We start from the raw sequence: 27,207 nt of genomic DNA on the forward strand, positions 1-27,207 counted from the left end.
TAATGTGTTGTTGGATTCTGTTTGCTAGTATTTTGTTGAGAGTTTTTGCATCTATATTCATCAGTGATATTGGTCTGTAATTTTCTTTTCTTGTAGTATCTTTGTCTGGTTTTGGTATCAGGGTGCTGGTGGCCTCATAGAAGGAGTTTGGGAGTGTTCCTTCCTCTGCAATTTTTTGGAAGAATTTGAGAAGGATGGGTGTTAGCTCGTCTCTAAATGTTTGATAGAATTCACCTGTGAAGCCATCCAGTCCTGGCCTTTGGTTTGTTGGAAGATTTTTAATCACAGTCTCAATTTCAGTGTTTGTGACTGGTCTGTTCATATTTTCTATTTCTTCCAGTTCAAGTCTTGGAAGGTTATACCTTTCTAAGAATTTGTCCATTTCTTCCAGGTTGTCCACTTTATTAGCATAGAGTTGCTTGTAGTAGTCTCTTAGGATGCTTTGTATTTCTGCGGTGTCTGTTGAAACTTCTCCTTTTCATTTCTAATTTTATTGACTTGAGTCCTCTCCCTCTTTTTCTTGATGAGCCTGGCTAATTGTTTCTCAATTTTGTTTATCTTCTCAAAGAACCAGCTTTTAATTTTATTGATCTTTGCTATTTTTTCTTTGTTTCTATTTCATTTATTTCTGCTCTGATCTTTATGATTTCTTTCCTTCTACTAACTTTGGGTTTTGTTTGTTCTTCTTTCTCTAGTTCCTTTAGGTGTAAGGTTAGATTGTTTATTTGAGATTTTTCTTGTTTCTTGAGGTAGGCTTGTATTGCTGTAAAGTTCTGTCTTAGAACTGCTTTTGCTGCATCCCATAGGTTTTGGATTGTCGTGTTTTCATTGTAATTTGTCTCTAGGTATTTTTCGATTTCCTCTTTGATTTCTTCAGTGATCTCTTTGTTATTTAGTAATGTATTGTTTAGCCTCTATGTATTTGTGTTTTTTACTTATTTTTCCCTGTAATTGGTTTTTAGTCTCATAGCATTGTGCTCAGAAAAGATGCCTGATATGATTTCAATTTTCTTAAATTTACTGAGGCTTGATTTGTGACCCACAATGTGATCTATCCTGGAAAATGTTCTGTGTGCACTTGAGAAGAAAGTGTAATCTGCTGTTTTTGGATGGAATGTACTATAAATATCAGTTAAATCTAGCTGGTCTACTGTGTCATTTAAAGCTTGTCTTTCCTTATTAATTTTCTGTTTGGATGATCTGTCCATTGGTGTCAGTGAGCTGTTAAAATCCCCCACTACTACTGTGTTACTGTCGATTTCCTCTTTTATAGCTGTTAGCTGTTTCCTTATGTATTGAGGTGCTCCTATGTTGGGTGCATATATATTCATAATTGTTATATCTTCTTCTTGGATTGGTCCCTTGATCATTATGTAGTGTCCTTCCTTGTCTCTTGTAACATTCTTTATTTTAAAGTCTATTTTATCTGATATGAGTATTGCTACTCCAGATTTCAGCATATATATGGGTCTTGTTTTTGTATCCATTTAGGCAGCCTGTGTCTTTTGGTTGGAGCATTTAATCCATTCACATTTAAGGTAATTATCGATATGTATGTTCCTATTACCACTTTCTTAATTGTTATGGGTTTGTTTTTGTAGGTCCTTTTCTTCTCTTGTGTTTCCCACTTAGAGAAGTTCCTTTAGCATTTGTTCTCAAGCTGGTTTTGTGGTGCTGAGTTCTGTTAGCTTTTGCTTGTCTGTAAAGTTTTTGATTTCTCTGTCGAATCTGAATGAGATCCTTGCTGGCTGGAGTAATCTTGATTGTAGGTTTTTCCCTTTCATCACTTTAAATATCTCATGTCACTCCCTTCTGGCATGTAGAGTTTCTGCTGAGAAATCAGCTGTTAACCTTATGGAAGTTCCCTTGTATGTTATTTGTCATTTCTCCCTTTTTGCTTTCAATAATTTTTCTTTGTCTTTAAGTTTTGCCAATTTGATTACTATGTGTCTTGGCATGTTTCTCCATGGGTTTATCCTGCCTGGGACTCTCTGCCCTTCCTGGACTTGGGTGGTTATTTCCTTTCCCATGTTAGGGAAGTTTTTGACTCTAATCTCTTCAAAATTTTCTCGGGTCCTATCTCTCTCTCTTCTCCTTCTGGGACCTCTATAATGCGAATGGTTTTGCATTTAATGTTGTCCCAGATGTCCCCTAGGCTGTCTTCATTTCTTTTCATTCTTTTATCTTTATTTTGTTCTGTGGTAGTGAATTCCACCATTCTGTCTTCCAGTTCACTTATCCGTTCTTCTGACTCAGTTATTCTGATATTGATTCCTTCTAGTGTGTTTTTCATTTCAGTTATTGTATTATTCATCTCTGTTTGTTCTTTAATTTTTCTAGGTCTTTGTTAAACATTTCTTGCATCTTCTCCATCTTTGCCTCCATTCCTTTTTTTTTTTTTTTTTTTACGGTACACGGGCCTCTCACTGTTGTGGCCTCTCCCGTTGCGGAGCACAGGCCCCAGACGCGCAGGCTCAGCGGTCATGGCTCACGGGCCTAGCTGCTCTGCGGCATGTGGGATCTTCCCGGACCGGGGCACGAACCCGTGTCCCCTGCATTGGCAGGTGGACTCTCAACCACTGCACCACCAGGGAAGCCCTGTCTCCATTCTTTTTCCGAATTCCTGGATCACCTTCACTATCATTATTCTGAATTCTTTTTCTGGAAGGTTTCCTATCTTCACTTCATTTAGCTGTTTTTCTGGGGTTTTATCTTGTTCCTTCATCTGGTACATAGCCCTCTGCCTTCTCATCTTGTCTATCTTTCTGTGAATGTGATTTGTGTTCCACAGGCTGCAGGATTGTAGTTCTTCTTTCTTCTGCTGTCTGCCCTCTGGTGGATGAGGCTATCTAAGAGGCTTGTGCCTGTGGTCATTCTTTTAGATGAGAAGATTAATGAAGTACAAATCAGTCTGTAGATATATTTTCTTCTCAGGTTTTGTTACTCATCTCTAGGCCAGTATCTTTAATTAAGTTTTGCCCTATAATCAGTGGCCTTAATTTGAAGTGAACAGTGATGATGACCGAATTTCTCACATAACAGTTATTTGGTGATTTGGTATTTTAATGTTATATCCTCAAGTCTACCCATGGGTATCACCCTCAGGTTAGAGTTTCTTCCTACAAATCCCCAAGATTCCTCAAGGTTTTTTAGGAATATCAATATTGTACCCATTCTCTCTGAGGATAGCAAAGTTAGAGTCAAAGAGAAGAAATCCTAAGGATAGCACTTCAGGTGCCAGGAGTAACAGATAGAGTCACAATTTTGGTTGGGTTAGAGGAGCTCATTCAATGCTTCTCAGAGAGCATCAGCCAATATCTTCCACCTGAGCAGTAGTGTCAACTTTGCCAAGAATAGCCTGTTTGTCTATAATTGAACTAAGTTCCTGCTGCTGAAATGTAAGCCCAATTCTTGTTCTGTCTTAATCACTTAAACAAATAACTCAGGTCCTATAATATCAGTTAAGCTGCAATACATGCTGATAGGTTAACAATACATGAATTAATAAAAGAGGACACATTTTAAGCAGCGATTTCATAGCTGCAGATAATGATATTAATAAAAATGAATAATCAAATGTCCAGTTCCATTTTAAGTAGGTATCATAGGCTGAAGACCACTAAGTGTGCATCAAAGCAAACAGACAGAAGCAAATTACTCATAGCAAAGGTGTGCCAAAGTTATTTTATTAAAACCTGGTAGACGTTCTGATTATGGTAGCATATATAAGGGTTTGCTATTAATATAGATATTAATTTTGGCATTAATTAATGAATAAAATTAGTAGAGTACTTTGGGATATTATATTTTTTAAAAAAGGGAGAGAGGGAAGTAAAAATTGGTTCATATTCTTGAAGTGAACAGAAGAGAAAGAGCTTGTTCAATAAGCTTTTGTCACATAGACAGCTTGTAACAACGTGTAAATATGTAATATGCTCTCCCTGGATGTAGCTCCAGAAATAATTCTCCACTGATGAGACTCCCATGTCCCTGAAGAGAAACCTGTTTCTTTAATGTGCTGAGCATAGTCGACAAGGGGGAAGGTCAATTTCGATTTGTGACTTTGAGGCTCCTGCCAACTGAATTCATAACAAGGCTGGTTTATTGCATTGTGGGGAGTAATTCCTGGTGACAGACTATTTTCAAGTACCAATTCATTTATATCCAGCGTTCAGGGTCTCTCATTAAGGAAGGGCATATCGTGGCTCCCAACCTAGGAATTATGCTGATTGGGACATCCTTATTATGCCACCTTTTACCCAGTGAGTCAAAGGAAAACTAATATCACACCTCAAATGCATGACAGAATTTCAACAAGCAAGTCATTCAGATGGGAAGAATTATTAAAGTCTTCAAGTCTCCTTCTATGGGAATATGGCAATGATGTCATGAATTCTCACTAGGAAATGAGGCTTCAGTTCAATGAGGTAAGACTTCCTTGAATCCCTCTCTGAAACTGATTAGCAGAGTCTTCTCTGGGGAAAAGATCAATGAAATAATTTCTCCAAAAAGTTAAATGCAAGAAAAAGTATATTTTGGGGGAGAGGGAGGAAGGTGAAACTATTTTTCAGAACAGTCAGAGAATGGTGTATGGCAGGGGGGACAATACTATTGTTTGGTTCCTTCCTACCAGTGAATTAGCACCTACAAGCTATTTTAAGGTCTCCTTGGCTTTAGAGGCTGGATTAGCCAATCACATTCATACCAAAGCAATTAACCAGTAATGTAAAGTATGGCTTCTATCCAGCTGGCTGTTCATTCTAAAATTTATTGGACTGTGATCTGACTCAACTAGTCAATTCTGAAAAAGAACTTCACATGGGTGTTTCATACTGGCAAATGGAGCCTGTGTAAAAATCCCCATGGGATGAATAAACGCTAGTTTCAACTGAACAAGCTTTTTAATTTGAAAGCCAGTCTTCCAAATAAATGCTAAATTAACTGTAAAATTACTTTATTCTGAACTTAGCTGGAGCTACATGTAGGGGTACTCTAATAATTGCTCAATAGTTGAAAAAGCTATTAATGTTCATAAATAACTTCCACCTACATGCCACCCATGCCAAAAGCTCTTATACAATGGTTGTATGTGTGGGGTGGAGGTCAGAAAACCTCATGAAGTTTGGTTTGGAAAATGGGCTGGAGAATGATTCTATTAACCTTTAGTGCTTGTAAAACTCTTACCCAGTTCCTGGTTCATGACTAATTATGAATCAATTTGATTGTGTTAATAGACCGTTGCCCTTTTCTTCTCATTGCTAAGCATTAGTAAGTTACCAGAAAGGAAGACTGGGAAAGAGGTGGTTGTTAGCCAGGGTTAAAGATTCAGTGGTAATTGAAGTGAATGGAGAAAAAGAATTTGAGAGAAAAAGACAAGCCCAGGGCTTCCCTGGTGGCGCAGTGGTTGAGAGTCCGCCTGCCGATGCAGGGGACACGGGTTCATGCCCCGGTCTGGGAAGATCCCACGTGCCGCGGAGCGGCTGGGCCCGTGAGCCATGGCTGCTGAGCCTGCGCGTCCGGAGCCTGTGCTCCGCAACGGGAGAGGCCACAACAGTGAGAGGCCCGCGTATCGAAAAAAAAAAAAAAAAAAAAGGACAAGCCCAAAGTATTTGAAAAGCTAAAGCATCGTGTTAATTTCTCTTTCTTTGGGAGGTTTAGGTTTTCATGTCATATTATTTCCAGGATCCTAAATCCTGCTGCATTAAAAGAGAGAGGAAAGGAGGGAACAAAGAGGACAAGGAGGAAAGAGAGAGACAGAGCCAGTACACTTGCAGACCCTGTTTGATAACAACATATCAGAATGAAGATGCAACTCCATGGATTATGTGACTTGAGTTGCCTCTTCATCTAACACATGGGTGAGCATGAGGGAATGTTGTATTTAATTGCCAAGAATAGAGAAGAAGAAAAGTCGAAATGGCCCAACGAACATAGCAGCAGGAGGAGGTCATAACATCTGTCTTTCTCTGCAAATGGACCTGACAATACGTCAGCATAAAGCTACAATTTTTTCTTCTACCCACTTAGGTAAGACTGACAAATAAAACTAGCATAAACCTTCAAAACTGGGTGGCAAACAGTTATCTAATTAAGGCAAAGCCCATTAACTTGCTATCATCATCCGGATGAACACTGTGCTGTGAATAAATTAAACATGGATTCAGAAACATTCTGGCTGTTGCTGGTTGACATGCAATATAATAGCACGGACACAACCGATCATTCACATACAGAAATGATGGTGCAGAAAGGAGGAGGAAAGAGAAAAACTGGCCTCAGACACTCAGACACTGGTACAACTGTAACTGAAAGCCTCATAAACAGTTCTTAAAATGCCATACAGAGTTGGAACATCAACTCTATAGATCATATTTCTCTGGATCTCCAGGACCAAAACAGACATAAAAGGCTTCATGAAATCAATGCATCTGACAAGGTGCTCTTGGCTGGCACCTGGAGCCCATTTCTCCCATCACTCCTGGAGCCTGCAGAGCTGGTCCAAGTCAGGAACACTTTTGACTTCTATGAGCCAAGAAGGATGAAAAGACCACCTGCCCTTGAATAGAGGAGGTCTGGGGCCAAGCTTGGGGCACATTTACCAACTGGGCTGGAGTCTTCTTACTTCCCACATCCCAAACTGGCCACTAGTCAGTACAGTAATCCTTTGAAAAATGTCTTGAGAATTGGTACCAATTAGGTTTACCAAAAGTAACTGAGAAAATGGTTAGAATCAGAGAGCAAGATAAAATCTGTAATGTCTCACATTGTAAAACTATTCAGGGCTGGTATATGGGTTCTGTGTGTGGCCTGCCTTAAATCTTTCTAGAGAAGTTAGTGAATAGCTAAATACATAATTTGTCTAAAACCAAACTCATTCTCCCTTAATTTTCCTAACCTTTCAATCATCCAAGGTCTGAGTCATCCTCTTCTCCTTTTCTTTGTCTTCTTTTCACCAGGTAACAAAACCCAGTGTATACCTTTAAATAGAGCAGAATCTCAGTATGTGTTTAATGAAACAGATGAATGAAAGAATGAATGAATGCTAGTACTTTGTTCAAAAACAGAAAAAGAAAAATTATATTTACCTTCCAAACTCCTTAGCCTGACATTCAGATTCGTTTTAACCTCATATTTTTAACTTTAATGCTTCCCTAAAAGAATCTTCCATTTCAGCCAGATCCAGAATGCCACACATACACACTTTATCCTCTCTGTTCCTGTAAAACTCCTCTAGCACATCAGGGATCCTATTTCATGAGATTTTCCAGGACACTTTCCATACACATGTCTTCCTCTCTGAACGCCTCCAATATGTATCGTCTCCATTTTCATGTTATATTTTGACATTGACTCCTTGGCATCCTGCATATTATTTTATCTATTATCTTTTAACTTTTTATGTTTTCCCCTATTCTCCTCAAATGTGCTAATATTCTTATAAATAGAAAAAGATATTACATTTACTGATATCCTCATAGCAATTTGCATTAATGCTTTACATATCAGAGCTCAGAAAAATTTTTTTAAATGAGTGACTAAACAAGATTGTGCTGAGATTATAAAGCAGAAATCTTAGAGCATAGGCCCTGGTCTAATTTCAAGATAACTTTCTAATTTTCTAAACTACATGCAGATTTTTCTATTATTATCAGTGACACCATAGATTTTCATGTTCAAAGAATAAAATATATTATTTCTGTTTGTGGCTTAGTTTGGCTTGCCCAAAAGCAGATGCTAAACCTAAGATTTTAATGCAAGTAGTTTATTTGAGAGGTGATCCTTGAAGCACCAGTAGGATATTGGGCAAGTGACACAGGGAAGGGAAAGAAGCCTATGCAAGGCTTAATGAGCAGGATATCATTGTGAGACTTGGGGCTCTATCCCACTGAGAACATCTGGGATATAATATTGAATATGTCTCAGAGTTGTTTCACCAAGGCTTTAGGAGGCTGGGATATTTATTTACCAACTTCTTTTTGTTACTGGTTAAGCCTCTGCCTGCACTTCACCCCTCAATCAACCTTTTATTAAAAAGCCTTGCATTTAGAAGCCATTGGTAAGCACAGGAATGGGGAGTGCCAAGGACACCAACGGTGTCTGCTATACCATATATCTCAAAGCATAATTATAAGCCTAACCAGAGAAATGGTATTGACACCAAATACTTTTATAATTTTAATCCTAAAAGAGATGTCATTGGCATTCTTTGGAGAACTACGCAAGAGAGCAACAATGTAGTAAGTATGTCTACATACGGAAATGGTACCCTGAAAACAAACTGAAAGAAAACAAAATGATTCTGCCCTATGGCACCCCATCCTTTCTTCCAACTTCGAATCTGCCCTTGGTCTTAGCTTGATTGCCCCAGGATCAAGATGTTGAGGAGCCTGGTGAAAGCAGGGACAAAGGACAGCCTGGAAAGACTCCATATAAAAAAACTGATGCAAGGAGAGCAGAAAACCTGCTGATTTTCTTTGCAAGTTGCAATTGATAGGAAATTAACATTTATAGCATCTTAGGCACAAAAGCTTCAAGCCAGGTGGTAGTTATGTTATCTCTAGACAAGCTTCTACACTCCATTTTTCAAAGGTCTCTAAGATAGAAGAATGTGGAATTTTAATTAGCAAGTTTCAATTGACAGAGAATTAAAATTTAACCTATTCATCAATAATTTAAAGATGAAGTTCCTTTGGGCAGTGCTTAGGAAAGGTGGCTGTCAGGAGAGGGGCTGGTAGTTTACACATACCTCACCGACAACACTGTCGAAGCAGGATGCAAGTTTCTTGCAAAGAAAGAAACTTCGGGTCTCTCCAGCAGTAAAGAGAGAGGCTAATTTACCATTTTCCCATTTAACTCTCGTCTTCCTAAGAATGCTTTACTTGCTAAGATTTTCTATAAAAGTTCCTATCAGTGACACATTTTCTATATGCAGGTCTCTTGAAACTTTGGGCTGCCTCTAATGCCTACACACAGATCCTCCTCTATGAGAAAAGTAGAGGGGGGTGGCCACAATTGATTCCCTCCTCTTTGTTCATGGGATTCACCAGATGGAGAAGGACAGAGAGAAGAGGGGCAGTAGGAAGAGAGGAAAGGAGATGGGTTGCAGCACAGACTGTGGGGAGGATGCAAGCAGAAAAATGGAGGAAGAGGAATAAGGTCAACTAGCAAAGCTGGAGCTGGAGTCTCCTGCTGCCTCTATGCCAAATTAATGAGACCCTGCAGTCAACTCTGTGTCCTCATCTCTGGTCTAGAGGAGGCCTCCACATCAGGAGAAGATTCTCTGTGTGCACACTTCTGATGAGATAAATGGAATCTGGAAAAACACCATTCTTTTGGTACATTTTGAACAAAGAGTCTTCCTCTGGGGGGACTTCATAAGATACTGAAGGCTCAAGGATTCCAAACACCTTAAGGTATCCTGAGACATCTCAGTTAAAAGCAGAAATGTAAATCTAAATTTGTTTTATTATTTTTTGGCTCCTGAGATACCCATGTAGAATATTTTGAAAGCTAGTGAATTGCTTGATAGAAGAAAGGTATGTATAGAATATTTGCCCTATGATGATCTTTGGAGAATGTTATAAAGATCTCTGCTTGAGGGGGAAGATGGTGGGATTGTATTTACAACTCAATTTGATAGACCTCCATGTACCTATTATTGCAAAAGTGAGCACAAAACCATCACTGATGCCAGCAAGATCAGAGTCTAGCAGAAAAGATGAGTATAGACTGCTGAGATAATAAAGGTGGCATGCCCCAAATACTTATGCAGGGAGGAAAAAGCACTGCTTTGCCAAAGACATTTGAGAGAAACACCTCAGAAGAGGAATAGAGTGATTATTTTGTCAGGTAGACCTGGGCTCTGCTTACTTTCCACTGGGTGTCAACCCCAAATCCTTGTTTTCAACAAAGGACCAGATGAACTCACCTAACAAAAGACATTGGAGGGAGTCTGTGCCCTAGGAACTGGCTCTCCATGGGGGTTCTTCCTTTATTCACATTTGTCACTTTATTCTAGAGCCTTCAGATAGCAAATTTCTTTAAACAATGTAATCAACTGATTCACTGAACAGTGAGATAAAATATCATCTTGTTGGTTTGGAGGCTTCCCAACACCTGCCTGACACTTGGACACTTGGAGTATAATATTTACCCAGTTTTCCAATGAAGACAATTTTGTGGCTATGCTGAGCAACAGTGATATCTTGATTGCCACACTGTCAGCCAAATCTTGCTTACCTCTCACGGGGATTATGTTCCTTATTGAAATATAACCAATACCCCAGGTACTGGTGCCTGAAGGAGGATTTTGATGGGAAGATCAAACTGAGCTGCCAAGTTTATCTCCCAAGTTTGTCCTTCCCTTGGTGTTCTCTTCTTTCTAATTTTGCAGCTGTTGTCTCCTGCTAAATCGTTTGTCCGAGTTTGGACACGACCACCTTCCTTTGGTTCTCTTTAGCACTATACCACCAAGATTTCAAAAGTGCAGAATTTTACTAAATACTAAGGAAGAGAAAATGGGAAATGATTTAAGAAAAAAGTCTATCTACATAAAATGTAGCTGATTAGATTTTCACCATATTTAGAAGGCATGCTTGCAATGGTCTAAACTTTATAAATGGAGGCTATAAGGTTTTCATGCAGGGCAGCACCTAAAATAAATAGGCAATGATCTCCCAGACCAGGTGAAACCAAGTCCAAGAGTCCTGGGTAACTGCTGATAAGGAGACATGCCATAGATTACAGAGCAAACAGAACAAACAACAACAAAAATAGTGTCAAATATGACCTCCAAATGAAAACCCTCAAGAGCAGACATACAAGGCAGTGATACACACTCAAGCTGCACCCCACACAGAGCATCTCTGTGTAGTCTACTTCAAGGTCAGTGTGGGCAGAGACATATTTATTTAAACAATGGTTAATGATTTTCTTGAACAATGCTGGCAAGCCCAGCTAGTAACAGAAATTTAAAAGCATTTGCAGTTAAAGGAACACACTTCTCAGGCTCCCATAGCTAACTCCAGTCTCAAAAACCCTGGGCCATTCCATTCTTTTTTGCCAGAGAGTCTATCAATATTCTTATGCCAAAGAACCGATACAAGTGTCACAGATTCTTGGCTGGATACTTTGCTACTATGCTCACTATTTTCTATTTTCTTTTCTCTGCCACATGGGAACTAGTCTACTAGATATCCTTATTCTTTCATAAGCATATCCCCTCATCCAGCCACTCACCTGGGGTGTGTCCATTTGGTTTTGCTTCTGTTGTATGACATAAGCATAGACAATTCAAATTCTGGCTCAATGACTCATTAGAACTATGTATCTTGGGCAGATTTTTTAACTTTCTTAATATCTTTGCCTCGTGTGTGAAATGGGGCTAATAAGTATCTTACACTGCAGTGTTGAGAAATAAATGAGTTACTTATGTTTAACAGAGAATCCATCATAGCACCCAGCATGTGGTAGGTGCTAAATATATTTCTTCAATGGAACACAGATGCTTTTCTGCACAGAATTGTATAACCCCAGGTTCTAAGGACAGGAAAATATGTTCACGTGTAGGAAATTTTTGTCTCAGTCACTTTTCCTCAGAGAGGCACATCCACTGAATTGCCCAGAGTCATTCAGCTGGTCTCTGGTTTCTAGAGGCTAGCATCACATTTCCTGACTCACTCTATGTGCTGATGTTGGCAATGGGAAAATTCAATTATAACACGCAGGGCTTGATTTGATTATGTGGCCTTTTAGATTTTATCCAAAACAATGATCAATGACTTTTAGGCTTCTATGTTCCATATTCCAAATAACTAACTCTGCACAAGTTATTTCCATTGACAAGAGAAAAATATCTTTATTGGAATGGGTTTAGACTTTCCAGGCATCTGCTCAATCACATACAAGAACACCTCATAATACCAGCACTCCTTTGAAAACTAGAAACAGATCACAAGGTATACTGGGTTAGGTAATGTACTCTCCCAAATTCATGTTTACTCTGAACCTCAGAATGTGACCTTATTTGAAAATAGGGTGTTTGCAGATGTAAATCATTAAATTAAGGTGACATCACACTGGATTAGAGTGAACTTAAATCCATGACTGGTGTCCTTATATGAAGACACAGAGACACACACAAAGGGAAGAAGTTTATGCGATGATGGACTCAGAGATTCGAGTGATGTGTCTACAAGTCAAGGAACACCAAGGATCTTCAACAACCACCAGAATATAGGAGAAAGATATAGAAAAGATTCTCCCTCAGAACCTCCAGAAGGAACCAAACCTACCCACACCTTGGTTTCAGGTTTCTAGCCTCCATAACTGGGAAAGAACAAATTTCTGTTGTTTTAAGCCACTCAGTTTGTGGTAATTTTTTACAGCAGCCCTAGGAATCTAATACATGAAGTCTTTCACCTTTCTTCATTTTTCCATTGACTTGACTCTCTCTTTCCCAATATCCACAGCCTAAACCATCAGTTTCTCAGTTTGAATATGACTGAAAACTGCAAGGGACATCAAATAAGGATGCCCATTTGGGCTCTTCCAGAAGGACAATGAGATCAGATGTCAGGCAGGAGTAAAGGGACAAGCCTTAACCACAAACGCAAAGGCTGAACAGCACTGGAGAAGCTGAAAACAGAAGAGAAAAGAAATAGAACTCTGATGGAAAGAGGAAATGGGAAGGAGAAAAGTTAGATGTAGAGCCATGTGGATTGAAGTACAGGAACACAGACTCCAGAAAATCAAACAAAGTACAAAAGGACATAATCCTGCCATATGAGAGTTCATGCATTCTAAAAAGATACAATGCCTATCTTAAACTATCTGCTAATATTTTTAGAATATTTGTTTTTAGCAGATTCTCAAAAACCTTTTGAATCATTATCAATCCTGTAATAAGCTCACAAGGGGAATTTCAGGAACTATATTGTCTCTACCACATTTTCAAGTATGGCAATGCAGGTCCTGAGAGAAAGAGAAACACATACGGTTACTGTTCCATATCATCATTTTAAAAATAGTACATGTGAAAATTTGTTGCAAACTATAAAAACATTTAAAATATAAGATATTACTACTGCTACTGCCCAGTCCTTTATTCCTAGGTAACTAGGCATCATGGTACATGGTACATGGAGTCTAGAGTCAGGGAAATAGAGATTCAAATCCTACTGTACACTTATTAAGCTATGTAGAGTGGCATAAATGGAATTGGTAAGTGCTGAGGGAGAGTGGTTCAATTTTATATGGGATGGTCAGGGAAAGTCTCATAAGGAAAGTAATATTTGAGCAGAGATCTGAAGGAACTATGGGATTTATCCCTGTAGCTAGATAACAGCCAGTTGTTTATTATTCTCAATAATTCTAGAATTCTCCTGGCATCCTAGGTTCTGTCTAGTTTTGTGGAAGCTGTCTGAATTCTGTGTATGATCTTTGTACATAGCTACATAGCAAACAAAAACATAGCTATCCATTAAAACCCATTGTTCCAAAACATTCTATGTGCTTCTAAGTATGAAATACAGTATGCAATTGCTGATTGTTTTCTAAAAGAGATAAGTTCAGGATGGAAAGACCCTCATAAGGAAAATTGAAAAATAAAATGGCCATTCATGTTGAAAATAGAAGTTCTCAAACTCTGCAGTTATCCATTTTATTAAGGAAGATCACTTTTTTGTTGTCTTCTTACACTTTTTAGACTGGATGGTGTATTATGAGAGCACATCAGCACTAATGAGAAAATGCACATACCCAGCACATACAAATCAATAGGACACAAGAACTTTCTGCAAAAATACATTTGGGGAATGCTTTTGCCATTTGAGAAGCATGAAAGTAAGTCAAGCCAATATAAATACTTGAAATATATAATTCAATTTCATTGGATTACCAACTTAAGGGCCTACTGACACTTGTATATCCTGGTAACCACCCTTGTCTGCCCCATCAGACAGCCATTAGAAAGTGAATGGCATGAAACTCTGTCTGAGAACACCAGGCTTTTTTTTAATGATAAGGAAATTAAATGTAACTATGACAATAGCCTACTAATAATAGAGGGAGATATTTATATATTTAAGTGACTATGGTGGATGTAGTCAGCTATCTATGTGAAGCTCATGCTCCTGGGAGTTGGCAAGTCACTCAGATAAACAGACATGAGGGTTTAGTCTTGGTCAAGGGAGTGCCCAGTCTCCTCTCAGATGACTGGAAACCAGGAGGGTACCTTCTCTGGTACAGCCTATTCCTGGGGAACTTGTATTTGTTCCTGGGTATAGTACAGGCAGGACACTGATACCCAAGCTGACTGTGTTCAAATAAACTTTGATCCCAGAAAAGTATGACTATATTCAAAATGGTGCCCTTTCAAGTAAGTCACATAAATTCCTTTTGCTTATTTTTGTTTCAGAACACTCTCATGGGACAAGGTCTCTTAGGAGGCACATGAAAGCTCATAATATAACAGGTTACACCTTGGGACAGGGCAATGGAGGGAAAGGAAATGCAAGAAGACTGGGTCACCCCCATCCTCCGTGGACCATTGTGTTTCAGCTCCCTCTCCCCGCCTGCCATGATGTTCTGTAGTTCTAAGAAAGAAAACAGTTCAAAAACCACAGAAATATAAGGCTCCTTGTATATGGATGCTAAGGAAAACTGTGTATCTATATGAGTGGAAAGAACCAACAGAAGCAGCAAATTTAACTTAGGAAAGAATCAACCATCATTATATACAATGTGTTTGAGACACAACAATGATTTTAAAAGGGAGAGAACAAGTGTGAATTGTCACTGGAATGATGTTTAACCAGCATGCATAAATTGTTTTTCCTCCTGCCTCTCCCCATTCTACATAACATCCATGGTGGTAAAGATAAGCTTTGTCAGAGGTGACAGGGTAGAGGGTGGTCAGTGTCATATTTTAGAAAACAGATTCAGATACGACCCAAGTAGATGAAGCTTTAGGGATTTAGTCTTTAAAGAACTGAATATAGAAGGATAAAAAACATAGTGAAGAGCCTGAGAATCTCCAGTGGAAATTACAGGTTAGAAACTGAAACTAAAGTTGAAAATAAAACCGAAGTAATGAAAATGTAATTCTGGGTAGTAAGAGAGAAGAAGCAATGTGACCAGGATGAATAAGAAATATAAACAGTTATTTACCTGGAAGAGTAAAAGTTTTTCAGTGGCAAGGAAAGTTGGAGCAAATATTATGAGGTCTAATAATTTTCACTTAGTAAATATTAACTGAATGCCAATCCTGTGCCAGGCACTGAGCTAATTTCTGGAAATAAGTGGTGGACAAAACAGTGGATATAAAGCAAATCGTCAGGGCCGAGGGTCAGGTCATTTCAGAGTAATGCTGAACTCCCCCCAAAATCGGAATGCTTTTCTTTGTACTGTGAGGCCAGAAAAAGCTAAAGTTGGAAGAATGGGCTCAAGCGAAAAACCAGGGTTCCGAGGAAGAACATCCAAAGGCATCTACATAAATTGCATTTATTTCAGGAGCTACACAAACATTTCACAGGGAAAGTACCCTATCAGACCCTGTAAGATAATTTACACAGAAACATTGGGTGGTATTATGCACACATATGCAACATATACCACATTTTAACTGTTCACAAAAAAAGGTATATTTATATTTTTTCAGTGTCTGTCCTACAACTTATTTCCTTATGAAAAGCATCTTTTGCTTAGACGTTTCCATAGAGTATTGCTTGATTTTTTTTCTTTTATATTATTTTTTCCTAAGAAAAATATTTCCCTTAAATGCCAAGTACTTTTTCAAATGGTTAAATAGAAGAACAGTAAAGTTATTGATTAAATGTTCTCTTCTCTTTCTGAGTCTCTTCACTTAGGTTCAAGACCATAAAGAAAATATGGCTTAAGAAGACAAATGACAAAAATACATTTGCAGCCACTTTCATGTTTGAACAGGTTAGGAGGATTTTGTGTCTTGATTCTTCCAAATGTAAATGGCATTCAGACTAGACAAAAGGAAGAAAGAAATAGTCTCCAGGATTTCAGAAATGCTGTAAAAAATCACCCACATCAATGTGGCAGAGTAGCTTGCTTAAAAGCCCTTCAATTAGATTCCATTGCTATAAATGGAGGTGAGAAATCAATCACCACAACCTGGGACCAGAAATAATGTCACAATGAATAAATACTATAAGTCTAGCTTGATATCAATAATTTTGAAAGAATGGTAAATTCATTTAAATGAATGGAGCATGTCCAATTAGCATTACAACTCAAGCCCTTTTAGCACACCAATGTCAAGTTAATATTCCTAAAATACCACATTTGTAAGGTCAATAACAAAATCTCATAGCCCTGTCTTCAAGACTGCCAACTGGTTAGATGGCCTTGTCTCTTACTGCTTCCTAACACATTCCACTGCATTCAATCAGATACTCCCAGGGCTTCCCTGGTGGCGCAGTGGTTGAGAGTCTGCCTGCCAATGCAAGGGACATGGGTTCGTGCCCCGGTCCGGGAAGATCCCACATGCTGCGGAGTGGCTGGGTCCGTGAGCCATGGCCGCTGAGCCTGCACGTCCGGAGCCTGTGTCTCAGGCTGAGCCTGCGCGTCCGGAGCCTGTGCTCCGCAACGGGAGAGGCCACAACAGTGAGAAGCCCACGTACCGCAACAATCCCAGGTCAAGGTCATATGTAAGAAAGAGCTTAATTGTGCAATGCAAAAAGAAAAGGAACTACAATTTTGAAGACTTAATTAGCTTATATTTTCCAACAAGATATGTCTATATAAAATATAATTGTCCCCAGTCTCCTCTAAACGGTGCTTTTATGGGTGCTTTATCTTCCCATTTGTGTTGTAAATTTTTCAGAGATAAAATTCTCATTTTTAGCACTCCAATGCCTACCACAGTGATGGCCACGTTGTTAGTTCTCAGTACTGTTGGCTGAATTTTAATATACTACACTTTTGCTCCTGATGAACTGTACTGAAAACATTGAAAATGTGGACAAATGTGTCACATGTGTCTTTCATCTTCTGTTAGTATATATGCTATAGACTGAATGTTTGTGCCCCCACAAAATTTGTATGTTGAAAACTAATCCCCAATGTGATTGGAGGTGGAGTTTTAGGGGTTGATTAGATCATGACGACAGAGCCCTCATGAGTGGAATTAGTGCTCTTATAAAGAGGCCCCAGAGAGTTCCACCGTGAGGACACAGTGAAAAAACAACCATCATGTAAGAACCAGGAAGCGGCTTCTCACCAGACATCAGATCAACACCTTGATCTTGGACTTCTCAGCCTCCAGAACTGTGAGAAATAAATTTCTATTGTTCTAAGCCACCCAGCCTACAATATTTTGTTATAGTGCCCCTAATGGACTAAGACACATAGGTCATTAGACTTACTTTTTTTTTAACTTAAAGAAACTTTGGAGTGATGGCTATGAAATCCCAGCATGGAAATTCCAGGGTTTATTCCAACTCATCAACATTTAGAACAAAATGCCTCCCACACATTGAAAAAAACCAAGCAGTTTATGTATGCTTCTACTTTAATGCCATTGTACTCTGGGTAACCAAGAAATTGAATGTGTTTCCACACAAATAATTCTACCTAGTGAGTCCTCATTACTCTGCAACAATTGAAAGATTCACTGCTATATTTATGACAGACTTATAAGATAAAATTATATAATGTATTTATAAAATTTTATGTATTTATCAAGTTTCATTTGAAATCTTTGATAATTAGATTTTATGTATTATCATTAACAAGTGGCTTACAGTGCTGGCATCCAAAATAAAGCAAATTTTCCTTTCCACCAACTTGCCTCTTTATTGATTTTTGAGTGGCGAGCAGCCAGACCTCACTTTCAGTTACAGCAGGAGCATGCTTGTCATATTCAAGGAGTGGCAAGCAGGCCAGGGTGGTCTAGTGGAGTGAGCAAGGGGGAGAACGATACAGAATGGAAGAATAGGAGATGAGGTCAAAGGGGTGTGGGATGGGAGGAGGCAACCCTTCCCGGACCAGGGCTCAAACCCGTGTCCCCTGCATTGGCAGGCGGATTCTCAACCACTGCGTCACCAGGGAAGCCCTGTGTAAAATTATTGAAACTATTCTTTGATTGTTTAGGAATTGTCAAGTTTTTTCCTTGTTGCTATTGTCACTGCCTAAATATTTTGTCTTTGATCAAAGGGATTATAACAAGTTCTGGGTTCCTTTTTCAGTATATGATTAATTTTTTAATATTTTATCAGCAAATGCACTTAAAATATTCTCAGTGGTATCAAATCTTTGTCCCCTAACAATTGGTTTGTTATTTTCTGAAAGGACCAAAAGTTGTCTGGACTACACCTACATTATCCATTTGAAATGGAAAGTCAAATTATATAATACAGTTTGGTATTATATTGGTTTATTGGTAAATAAACTAAACAAAATATTCCTTCCAGATATTGGAACAGACTTTGCTATATAATCCATAAATTGACTCAACAGACAAAACCAGAAAGAATACATTAGTGTGTTATGCATTGAGAATGAAGAGATTAGGATTCTCTTAGAGAAGCCTGGAGGAACTGTGTAACACACGACTGAAATAATTTCCTTTTTTTTCTGTATCCTACAAAAGATCAGGAAATTATCACTCCTACCTCAAAAACCTGTAAAAGAGGAGGAGGAATAATGTGATTTTTTTAAAGTAATAACTCTCCATTAAATCACTGCAATCTGTTTCACGTACATTTGAGGATTAATTTTCTCTCCTCCATAAAATGTGCATCAAAACCACGGTAGTTTCTTTCTTTCTAAGACACTGGGTTACAGGAGCATTTTTCATCACTGCCTCACCTGTTAAACTACACTGATATTTCTACTTTCATGCTTATTTTTACAGTATTTCAGGGGTGTCTGATCATCTTTCAAATGATTAAGTGATAAGACAATCGAGAGAGAGAGAAAGGGACGTTGACACCAGTCACAGCGGTTGCTTGAATGTGGGAGAACGAAGCAGCTTCTGCTCCCAAATCATAGCAGTTGACCAATTCAGTGTCATTGTCAGAACCCAACTGGCTTCACACCAACACCCAATTAGGTTCACACCAACACATCAGCATCCCACTCCCATCACAGGGACAACTCTTTAGAAGTTGAGTCGTGATAATTTAGTCTCCCATATTTCTGTTTTCCATTAACAGAATCAATTTTAATTTAGGGATCAAATCCACTGAAGAAGTAGGTACCTCATATTTGATAACTTTGTTCCATCCACAGCCCTGAGAAACTCCCAGGAGCCTAAGAGAGCCTCAGGGTCACATATGGTGACTCCAGGCAGTAGGTGTCACACCCTGCAGGAGACACATCCAGTTACAAGAATCACCATATTCAGGAAAGCCCAAAGATTTGATGTCCACATCAGGTATGTAGAGTTTCCACTAGCAAGATCCAGTTTAGAAATCCAGGGTCATTTTATCATAAGCAATTCTGCTTAAAAACATGGTTGACATTTTATCCTGATCACGTTTGCGGGGGAAAAAAGCAGTCAAGTTAACCAAAGGGCAGATCCTGACATGGCAAAGCCTGTGAGACAATCTAATGGCATATTGGCAGTTGGATAGTCCTGGAACGCAGATGAAAGATCTTGACTGGAAATATAAATTTGGGAGTTATTTGCATATAGGTAGTGTCTCGTCTAGAGTGAGCATATAGAGTGAAAGGAGAAGAGGGTACAAGACAAAGCCTAAATCTAATATTTAGAAATCAGAGTAGAGGAGGGCTGAGGAAGAATGGCTCAAGAGGTAGGAGAAAAATCCATGACAGTATCATGTAGCAGAAGCCTGCAGAATAAACTGTCTTCTTAAAGAAAGATGATGTGCTCAACTTTGTGAAATAATGCTGAGATGCTGATTTTAAAATTTATGGTGAACTAGAATGAGCATTTTTAGCAGAACAGTGAGGGCAGCAGCCAACTGATTAGAGAAGGAAAAAGAATGGAAAGTGAGAAACTGGAAACAACATGCATAGAACTCTGAGCAAACTTGGCTTTGAGGAAGGTTTATATATTGTGTATCTTATAACCAATTGTATAAAACAGTTGTGGTCTCATCTAAACACCAGTCCCACCTAAAAAAGAACTTGTCATATTGTACTTGCTTCTGCTGCTACGAGATTCACATTTCTGATATTTGTCTTAGTGTTACCTTTCTATCTCTAATACGTGTTTGCAACTTTTTAGGGATCTTTCCAGGGCTTGCTTTCTGGATGCCAAGGCTCCATGTTTTCCCCAGAATTTAAATAACCATAACACAAGGCTTATATTCCTGACCATGGCAGGTGTCCCTGTACTGCTGTAGCACTATTAGCTGTATTAGCTGTAAGCTTCTCTGAATTGTGCATTGGCATTAACCACTATTAGGCTTGGTTTTCCTTGGGCTTCCTTCTTTTCCACCCATCATAGCATTCACTTTCAGAGCTACCTTCCTCTTCAGATACTTGTCCTGTCAAAGAGAATTAAGCTTTCTAAATCCTTGGAAATGCAACAAAATCAGTGACAACACTTTTTAATGTAAAATTTTTATTAGCAATTTTGCTACAGGCCTTGCTCTAGACACATGCTAGAAATAGCAGTGAGATGATGAAATAAAATGTTTGGGTAAAAATTATATTTACTTCCAGTCTCCACTTTCAAAAGTTTCTCCTTTAGCTTCCACTGGTCATCATTTTTCTAGCTCAGTACCCAGAAGGTGTTCCCAGTCTTAGATTTATGTCTTATGTTTGGGGGAATTCTCAACCATAATCTTTTTAAACTCTATTCCTCTTCCATTCTCTGTATTTCCTCCTTTCTGAATTTGTAGCACATGTATGTTGGACTTTCTGAATCTTCTATGTCTCCTAGTTCTTCCTTCACATTTTTCTTTTCTATATCTTTGGGCTATGTTCTTCTAGTTCATTAGTCTCCCCTCAACTATTTCCAGTCTTCTACTCAATGCATGTAATTGTGTTTCTCTTTATTTCAATAACTACTAAGTTCTAAGAATTCTAATGGTAATTTTCAATACATCTGCTTTTTTGTTTCATTATCTCTTATTCTTGTTTTATTATCCCCTGTAATTTTCTGGTGTTCCCATTCAATTCTTTATGTTTTAAAAGATATTAAAAGTATTTATTTTATTTTTCAGATTCTTCAATGTTTCCTAAGTTGGGGGATGTAAATAGATTCCTAAGCCTGCTAAACTTATTGCATGTTTTTCATCATATTGACATTCTCAGGACCCAGGGAGGTCATCTTTTATGTAAATCCAAAGTAGTTTCATGGAGGCCCCAGCATTGGTGGTGTAGTGCTCAGCATTCAGGCCCTGTTAGGGAAACTCAGATGATGTAATGTTCTTAAACTTCAGTACCTACTTATGTCCATGGGTTTCTCTCTTTTTTCAAAAAAGTATTTCTACTTGTGGTCTCCAGAGACTTCCCTTTCCCAGAGTTTGAAATATTTATGTGTTTTCTAAATTTTTATAAGTATTTATCCAGTATTTTTTTATGAGTTTGGACCAGATAGGAGAGGATTTGACATGTGCTCAATTCTCGGTTCACCCTTTGAATCAGAAACCTTGTGCTTGGTCTTTGCCTCAGCTTTGCTTTCAACACAATAATCAACCAGGGAAATAAAAAAGAAAATTGAGGTTGAGTAGGGAAGTGACTCACAGTCTCTTTAGAGATATTCAACCACTGCATATTCTAAAATGATGCTCTAAGCAGGCATGGGGACAAGGGAGCATTTGTCTGTGGTCTGAAAACTGGACTGGCCATTACAAACCTCTATTCTTAGCTCTGCTCTTGACGTTTGGAATAGTTTGGGGTAAAAGCTGCTGTCTCAGCTCCCTTATTGATGTTTCTTACTAACCTCAAAAGAACATTCCCCTCAATTCAATTTGAAAATATATCTCTGCTATGAAATTGGCTAAGAGTTTTTAAGCCCCAAATTTTCCTATCCCACAAAAACAAGATGTTGAATTAAAAAAAAAAACTACCCAATTAAGTTTTTCCTTCCTTTTCTCCCCTTATCCTTCTACAGACACAAAAGGAAACCCATTATTTTCATGTTTCTCCTTCGATCTCATTAACTGACACTTAAAACAAGTATTGCTCTCTTTCATGCCCTCTTTTTCTAATCTTCTCAAGTGTTGTAGTCTCTAAATAGAATGAAAATTTTAAAAAGAATATGATCTTAAAATACTATGTATAGAATTTAAGGGTCAGAAAATTGTTTTTAAAAATTTCACAGAAAAGTATTTTCAAATGTGTAAGAAAGTTGAGCAGACAGAAAAAGCACATCTAAAAAATGCTTATAAAGTTCATAATTAAATCTAGCAATGTGGGAAAAAAATTACACATACTAGAAAAAAATTATTATAGTTTCATTTTTATAAAACTGCAATAATAATTTTTTAAAAAAAACTTACTATCGATTAAATAACAAGTGAGAAGAAATTAGGGTATATTTTCATCTGTGCCATATTAATATATCATTTTGGTAGGAAAATGTTCTTTCTGTATCATATGTTGTTTTCATTACTTTTCTTGGTGTTGTGAGTCATAAATTCACTTACCATATTCCTTTACTCAATTGAAAGGTCTTAGGTGCCAATAGTTTATCCAGAGTTTCTATTTTTTTAAATGCCTTGCTTCTCTTGGGTGAGATGAAGAATGAGAATCGTAGGACAAAAAGTGATAATGGGCTGATAAGAGCTAGTTTGGAAAGATCTCAACAATGGCCTCTTTGGTGTGATGAAGACAGGTAGCTCTGTCCAATGATATCACTAGCCAAGGCACTTAAAAATACATGATGAGGAATGAATTTAGATTAAATATGTGTGTTTACCTTTATTCCCAATCCAAACTAAAAAAAAAAGAGATGTAAAAATTATAAGAATAATGAGAATATGAAAGGAAACAGAGATATCTGGAAATGAAAAGTAGATGAATTAATTATAAATAATTTAGAAGAGCAGAGGGAACCGAAACCCAAGGGCCTGAAGAGAGTATACTGATAAAAAGAAAGATGACAGAGGGGGAAGATGACGAAAGAGTAAGACGCAGAGATCACCTTCCTCCCCACAGATACACCAGAAATACATCTACACGTGGAACAACTCCTACAAAACACCTACTGAACGCTGGCAGAAGACCTCAGACCTCCCAAAAGGCAAGAAACTCTCCACGTACCTGGGTAGGGCAAAAGAAAAAAAGAATAAACAGAGACAAAAGAATAAGGACGGGACCTGCACCAGTGGGAGGGAGCTGTGAAGGAGGAAAGGTTTCCACACACTAGGAAGCCCCTTCGCGGGCGGAGACTGCGGGTGGCGGAGGGGGAAAGCTTTGGAGCCGCGGAGGAGAGCGCAGCCACAGGGGTGCGGAGGGCAAAGCGGGGAGATTTCCTCACAGAGGATCCGTGCCGACCGGCACTCACCAGCCTGAGAGGCTTGTCTGCTCACCAGCCAGGGCGGGCGGGGCTGGGAACTGAGGCTCAGGCTTCGGTAGGAGCGCAGGGAGAGGACTGGGGTTGGCGGCGTGAACACAGCCTGCAGGGGGTTAGTGCACCATGGCTAGTCGGGAGGGAGTCTGGGGAAAAGTCTGGACCTGCCGAAGAGGCAAGAGACTTTTTCTTCCCTCTTTGTTTCCTGGTGCGCGAAGAGAGGGGATTAAGAGCGCTGCTTAAAGGACCTCCAGAGATGGGTGTGAGCCGCGGCTAACAGCGCGGACCCCAAGACGGGCATGAGATGCTAACACTGCTGCTGCCGCCACCAAGAAGCCTGTGTGAGAGCACAGGTCACTATCCACACCTCCTTTCCGGGGAGACTGTGCAGCCTGCCACTGCCAGGGTCCCGTGGTCCAGGGACAACTTCCCAGTAAGAACGCACGGCGCCACTCAGGCTGGTGCAACGTCACGGCGGCCTCTGCCACTGCAGGCTCGCCCGGCACTCGGCATCCCTCCCTCCCCCCCAGGCCTGAGTGAGCCAGAGCCCCAGAGTCAGCTGCTCCTTTAACCCTGTCCTGTCTGAGCGAAGAACAGACACCCTCAGGCGACCTACACGCAGAGGCGGGGCCAAATCCAAAGCTGAGCCCCTTGAGCTGTGCGAACAAAGAAGAGAAAGGGAAATCTCTCCCAGCAGCCTCAGAAGCAGTGGATTAAAGCTCCACAGTCAACTTGATGTACCCTGCACCTGTGGAATACATGAATAGACAACTAATCATCCCAAATTGAGGAGGTGGACTTTGAGAGCAAGATTTATTATTTTTTTCCCCTTTTCCTCGTTTTGTGAGTGTGTATGTGTATGCTTCCATGTGAGATTTGTCTGTATAGCTTGCTTTCACCATTTGTCCTAGGGTTCTATCAGTCCGTGTTTTTTTTTTTTTTCTTTAAAAAATTTTTTTTCTTAATAATTATTTTAATAACTTTATTTTTTCTTTATTTTATTTCATTTTATCCTCTTTCTTTCTTTCTCCCTTTCTTTCTAATTTTTCTCCCTTTTATTCTAAGCTGTGTGGATGAAAGGCTCTTGGTGCTACAGCCAGGAGTCAGTGCTGTGCCTCTGAGGTGGGAGAGCCAACTTCAGGACACTGGTCCACAAGAGACCTCCCAGCTCCACATAATATCAAATGGCAAAAGTCTCCCAGAGATCTCCATCTTAACACCAGCACTGAGCTTCACTCAACGATCAGCAAGCTATAGTGCTGGACACCCTATGCCAAACAACTAGCAAGACAGGAACACAACCACACCCATTAGCAGAGAGGCTGCCTAAAATCATAATAAGGCCACAGACACCACAAAACACACCACCAGATGTGGACCTTCCCACCAGAAAGACAAGATTCAGCCTCATCCACCAGAACACAGGCACTAGTCCCCCCCACCAGGAAGCCTACACAACCCACTGAACAAACTTAAGCCACTGGGGACAGACACCAAAAACAACAGAAACTACGAACCTGCACCTGCAAAACGGAGACCCCAAACACAGTAAGATAAGCAAAATGAGAAGACAAAAACACACAGCAAATGAAAGAGCAAGATAAAAACCCACCAGACTTAACAAATGAAGAGGAAATAGGTAGTCTACCTGAAAAAGAATTCAGAATAATGATAGTAAAGATGATCCAAAATCTTGGAAATAGAATATAGAAAATACAAGAAACATTTAACAAGGACCTAGACGAACTAAAGATGAAACAAGCAATGATGAACAACACAATAAATGAAATTAAAAATACTCTAGATGAGATCAATAGCAGAGTAACTGAGGCAGAAGAACGGATAAGTGAACTGGGAGATAAAATAGTGGAAATAACTACTGCAGAGCAGAATAAAGAAAAAAGAATGAAAAGAACTGAGGACAGTCTCAGAGACCTCTGGGACAACATTAAACGCACCAACATTCAAATTATAGGGGTTCCAGAAGAAGAAGAGAAAAAGAAAGGGACTGAGAAGATATGTGAAGAGATTATAGTTGAAAACTTCCTTAATATGGGAAAGGAAATAGTTAATCAAGTCCAGGAAGCACAGAGTCCCATACAGGATAAATCCTAGGAGAAACATGCCAAGACACATATTAATCAAACTGTCAAAACTGGCCCCGCCTCCCACAGGCGGCAGCCATGGCGGCCTGGCAGGTCCCGGGGTCTGCGGGCGCTACACTCGGGAGGCAGCCATCCCCTGCCCCGCCGCCAGAACTGCCCCGAGTCGGAGAAGGATTCCGACAGCGCCTCAGCTTCACCTTCTGCTCCTCTTTGCAGGGAGACCACGGCGGCTCTGGGCCCGACTCACAGGGTGGACCAGAGGGAGCAGCAAGGCGTCCGGAGAGCAAAGAGTTAACAGCGGCAGAGCGTCTCGGAGCTTCACGCAGCCGCCTCCGCGGCTGGCCGGCTGAACTTCGTGGACCCAGCTACCGGCTACATGGTGCTCACCCGGCTGGCCCACTTGCAGAGAGGCAGATGCTGCAGGTCTACCTGCAGACACTGTCCATATGGTCAAGTCAATGTTAAAGATCCATCCAAAAAGAAGCAACTCAATTCACATTTTTATGTTTGAAAAGAATTTCATTTCTGTTCTCCATCTAATTGAGACTTATTAAAAAAATAAATAAAACCTTAATCCAAAAAAAAAAAAAACCCCTCAAAACGCAAAGAAACCATATTAAAAGCAGCAAGGAAAAACAACAAATAACACACAAGGGAATCCCCATAAGGTTAACAGCTGATCTTTTAGCAGAAACTCTGCAAGTCAGAAGGGACTGGCAGGACATATTTAAAGTGATGAAGGAGAAAAACCTACAACTAAGATTACTCTACCCAGAAAGGATCTCATTCAGATTTTTTTTTTTTTGCCGTACGCCGGCCTCTCACTGCTGTGGCCTCTCCTGTTGCGGGGCATAGGCTCCGGATGCACAGGCTCAGTGGCCATGGCTCACGGGCCCAGCCGCGCCGCGGCATGTGGGATCTTCCCGGACCAGGGCACGAACCCGTGTCTCCTGCATCGGCAGGCGGACTCTCAACCACTGCGCCGCCAGGGAAGCCCTCATTCACATTTCGTGGAGAAATTAAAATCTTTACAGACAAGCAAAAGCTGAGAGAGTTCAGCACCACCAAACCAGCTTTACAACAAATGCTAAAGGACCTTCTCTAGTCAAGAAACACAAGGAAAAGACCTACAATAACAAACCCAAAACAATTAAGAAAATGGGAATAGGAACATACATATTGATAAATACCTTAAATGTAAATGGATTAAATGCTCCCACCAAAAGACACAGACTGACTGAATGGATACAAAAACAAGACCCATATATATGCTGTCTACAAGAGACCAAGTTCAGACCTAGAGACACATACAGACTGAAAGTAAGGGGACGGAAAATGATATTCCATGCAAATGGAAACCAAAAGAAAGCTGGAGTAGCAATTCTTATATCAGACAAAATAGACTTTAAAATAAAGACTATTAGAAGAGACAAAGAAGAACACTACATAATGATCAAGGGATCAATCCAAGAAGAAGATACAACAATTGTAAGTATTTTTGCACCCAACATAGGAGCACCTCAATACATAAGGAAAATACTAACAGCCATAAAAGGGAAAATCAACAGTAACACATTCATAGTAGGGGACTTTAACACCCCACTTTCACCAATGGACAGATCATCCAAAATGAAACTAAAG

At 39.5% G+C, this 27,207-nt stretch overlaps 1 protein-coding gene and 1 pseudogene across 2 annotated transcripts in view; one reads left to right on the forward strand and one right to left on the reverse strand.

The window, feature by feature from the left end:
* Window positions 1–27,207, reverse strand: part of PLCXD3 (phosphatidylinositol specific phospholipase C X domain containing 3) — a gene marked incomplete at both ends in the record, with an annotated part of 183,982 nt that overhangs the window by 103,130 nt on the left and 53,645 nt on the right. The gene's annotated exons all lie outside the window — the stretch shown is intronic.
* Window positions 25,645–26,179, forward strand: LOC309819793 (uncharacterized protein C1orf53-like; annotated as a pseudogene). Its single transcript has one exon. The product of its transcript is annotated as an uncharacterized protein C1orf53-like (transcript).

The sequence above is a fragment of the Grampus griseus genome, assembly GCF_964374135.1.
Source record: "Grampus griseus genome assembly, chromosome: 3".
Taxonomy (NCBI): Eukaryota; Metazoa; Chordata; class Mammalia; order Artiodactyla; family Delphinidae; genus Grampus; species Grampus griseus.